This window comes from Fukomys damarensis, unplaced genomic scaffold (assembly GCF_012274545.1).
Source record: "Fukomys damarensis isolate Sample0158 unplaced genomic scaffold, DMR_v1.0_HiC HiC_scaffold_25, whole genome shotgun sequence".
Lineage (NCBI taxonomy): Eukaryota > Metazoa > Chordata > Mammalia > Rodentia > Bathyergidae > Fukomys > Fukomys damarensis.
Window position 1 is genome coordinate 11,552,200 of NW_022900937.1, and position 4,104 is coordinate 11,556,303.

At 40.4% G+C, this 4,104-nt stretch overlaps 1 pseudogene; it reads right to left on the reverse strand.

Moving 5' to 3' along the window:
- Nucleotides 1–2,944: 2,944 nt before the first annotated feature.
- On the reverse strand, nt 2,945–3,599 carry LOC104874258 (annotated as a pseudogene).
- Nucleotides 3,600–4,104: the final 505 nt, after the last annotated feature.

Consider the following 4,104-nt stretch of genomic DNA (forward strand, 5'->3'; position numbering starts at 1 on the left):
ACAGATACAACACTTTACCAGCTCCCCAGCTATTTGTTAATCCAGTCAGGTTGACATCTAAAACAGACCTTCACAGAGATCCATCACTATCCCATTAGTAGTCCTGCAAAAAAAAAAGGTAGTCTGATGCCTATTCTGCAACATTTCAGCGGAAGGCTCTGCTTATTCAGCTCTGCTGTTGTGTGAAAGCAGAGAGGAAAAAATAAAAATGAATGCACTTAGCTATGTAGCAAAAACAGGTGGCTGGCTGGAACTGGCCTGTGGATTGGTGTGTGACTCTTCTGCATTATTCAGGAAACTTCTCTAACTTTTCTAACTAGTACATCACCTGAGACATTGGTTTAGGCGGAAGGGGGGGGGCGGGTGTGAATGGGAGCCCCTGTAGTACCTGGCCCTATTAATGTATTATTAAGTGTTTGGATTAGAGCAAGCATGTAGAAACAAAGGCTATGGCTACTGATATAAACCAGGCTTTTTGGGTGAAGAAAAGTTGCAGTGCTTCTTAAACTTCATGCATACAGATCACACTGGGAATTAGGAAGGCAGAGGGTGTGGCATGGGTCACTTGAAGAAGCAAGGCTGGGGGTGGGGGTAGGAGTGGCAGGACACTGCACTGTTAAGTTTTCCCAGAGGTGCCTATGCTGCCAGTGCTGAGCCAGTTTTAACAATAAGTTCTACTGTGTGAAGAAAATGCAAAATGTGTACATGAAAAAGTCTGGTGGAGTGAGGACTGAAACACACATTTCCAGTCAGAGCTAATAGTTAAAGATGAGCCTGTTAACTGAGCATGAGCATTTTTCAGCTTTTTAGATTAAATATTGATTCGAAACTTTGTCTTCTAAATTCTTATAAAATATAGTTATTTAATAATAATGAACTGTTAAAGGATAACTAATTATTAAACGTAAGAGGAATGATTTCATTCATTTTACTCAGAATAAGTTAAAATACTTTGAATTATTTATGAGTTGTCTTTTTTTTTATTATTATTATTCTGGAAAAATTTTATAACCTAGGAAAAAGTAGGTAGAAAGAGTAAATACCCATATACCTACCACACTGAGTCAACACTTTTATTTAAAAAAAAATTTATAGTCAGGGCTAGGGATTTCGTTCAGTGGTTCTGCCTCCTGCCTTGCAAGGCAAGCTCAAGGACCAGAGTTTGATCCACGGCACCAAAATAATAATAATAATAATGAGCCAACAATGTAGCTTAGTGGCACCGTGCCTGCCTGGCAAGCGTAAGGTCTTAAATTCAATCTCTGGTACCAAGAAAAGGGGCAGGGGGGATGAATATGTCCCCTGCTGTTGTGGGGAGTGTTCTACAGATGTCAGGCAGGTCAGGCTGTTTGTACTCTGGCTGGCAGTGCTCAAGTCTTCTAAGTCCTCACTGATTTTCTCACTGCTTGCTCAGAAAGGACTGTTATGATTTCCATCTCTGATTAGAGATTTGTCTATTTCATTCAGTTCTCTCAGCATTTTTCACTGCTCTGAAGTTCTGCTTTCCATGTTCATATTTAGGACTATGTGCTTTTAACTCACACATACTTTATTGATCTGATTGAGAGTGTTCATATTATACATAAAATGTTTTATGTGGTTGATCTCAGCTTCATTCCCACTCTTTAGGGAGTTCTATATTGGTTTTCTGTGTTCATGGTTCCTCAATTGCTACTATTGCTATCAGTTTGTTTTCTTTCAGGATCAAGGTAGGTGCTTTCATATAAAGTATTTTTAATTCCTTCTCTGGTGGGTCTTCCCTGGATTCTTTGCTTTGCATAATTATACCTACAGTGAAATCAGCTCCCCAAAGTCACCAACAGAAATCCTCCCACTCCAACATCACATGGCCTTCTAATTATACCTTGCCCTGCTGCCTGGGTCTGTCAAGCTCTGGTAGGGTGGCTGTGACAGGACCCCTTCCACTCCTCCCTGACACCACAGAGGGGCATGGGCATGTTCTCTTGTTGAATTAAGAAATGTCCGTCATTATCCAACCCAATTTTTATTTTGAAACTGACTCTGCCTGATGTTACTATGGCCACTCTAGTCTTTGAGTAACTGGATGTACTGTATATCTTTTTCCATTCTTTACACTTCTTCCCATCTTTTTTTTTGTTGTTGTTGGTACTAGGGATTGAACTCAGGTCCTTGAGCTTGCAAGGCAGGTGCCAGAACCACTGGGCTAAGTCCCCAGCTCATACTTCTACCCATCTTTGTCTGTTTAATGTAATTGTTAGACAACAAATATTTATATTTTCCTTTGAAGAAAAATAACAAAATGAGTTTTTAATGTATGCATCATCTTTTGGGGTGGGGATAACAGGGATGGAACACAAGACCACTCGCAAGGCAGGCAGTAGAACCACTGAGCTAAATCCCCAGCCCCCAACAAAATGAGTTTTTGCCTTTTATGTTTACTTTTAATATAATTATGGATATGGCTGCGTTTAAAGCTACCAGTCAACTGTTTTCTGTTCCATCTGGTCCTAGTTCCTTTCTCTTCCTCTTTTCCTATGTTCTTTAAGATTTATTATTTTAAAAAGGTTTGTATTTTATCTCCATTTGTTGGTTTATGTGATATACCTATTTGCCTTTTTTAAACTATACTCTCTCATTTAATTCCCACCCATTTAGCTGGTATTCCAGGTGATTTGTACTCTCTACTGTAAATTCTTCAAGTGAACCAGATGATTACAAAGCAAAATTGCACAAAGGGTTCTCAAATTCTATTATACATTATTTTTGGTGATGCTGGGGTTCATCCATGGCCCTGTGCATGCTAGACACCCACTCAACCACTGAGCTCCAACAGTAACCCTTTAACAGCCTCCTTTAACAAAGCTGATGGTAAAGATCCTCGATGTACAGAGATCTTACTTGCTGATCACACTAAGTACACAAATGTTCACTGCTGATAAGAGATCACCAATGTCATGTACCCAGTGTTTTCTCTCAAGAATGGTTCTAAAACATCACACTAAGACTGAAAAATAAAACTTAAAATGAACACGTGACACTTGTTTACTCTATGAAATCCTGGTCTCGGTGCTTATGATGTACCAGTTAGCAGTAGAACCCAGGTTTTCCAAAGAGCCAGGTTCATTCTCATGCTTGCATAGTTTTGTTAGCTGCCTTCTGCTTTTGTAGCCCGATCTTGAAGTCCCTCTACTTTCTCTGAGAGGCAGTCAGGTCATCCTTTTTCTGTGTCCCTTGCTAGTTTCCTGTATTTTCTTCTCATCATTCTGGCAGGCAAGTTCTCGCTGACTCCCACAGGCCATGCCCACCATGGCAGAGCCTAGAAGAGTGACTCAGCGAAGCACCAGCTCCCTCCGGCCCCGTCACCTGCTCGGCAGCAGTCACCACCCATCCAGCTGGAAGCTGGGCCGATGCCTCCACCTGCCTGCCATTTTCAAGAGATTGTTCTAGGTTGTACAATATTTATCTGTAATGTATCACTGCATACTCTCAAATATTATTATTCTACTTCATATAAAGCGTAAGTATACTTTCATTTCTCCTTTCTTCTCCATTGTGCTTACTGTCATACATGTCATAAATGCCACAGTATTTTCAAAAAGTCACTATTTGAAGAGATTTTTTTTTTAATCCTTTATTTCTTTTATTCATTTCCTTTTTTTTTTTTTTTTTTTTTTTTTTTTTTTTTTTTTAAGTAGTACTGGGGACTAAATCCAGGTCCTTGTGCCTTTGCAACTGAGCTATAACTCCAGCCTTGAACTCACTACATAACCTGGCTGGCCACAAACTCACAGTCATACTCCTGACTCAGCCTCCCTAGTGCTGGGATTACAAGCAGGTGCCATAATGCCAGATTTCTCACTTCTTTTCTAGAAATCCAGTGCTTTAAAATTCACAAGGTGAGCATGGTAGTGCATACCTATAATGCCAGAAGGAACATTCAAGACTGGCCTGAACTACACAATGCAACCTAGTCTCAAAAAAAACAAAAATAAGCCAGGCGTAGTGGCACATGCCTGTAATCCCAGCTCTACTCGGGAGGCTGAGGCAGGAGGATTACTGAGACCAGCCTGGGCTACATGGTGAGTTCCAGGTCAGTCTCAACTACCTAATAAATCCCTGTCT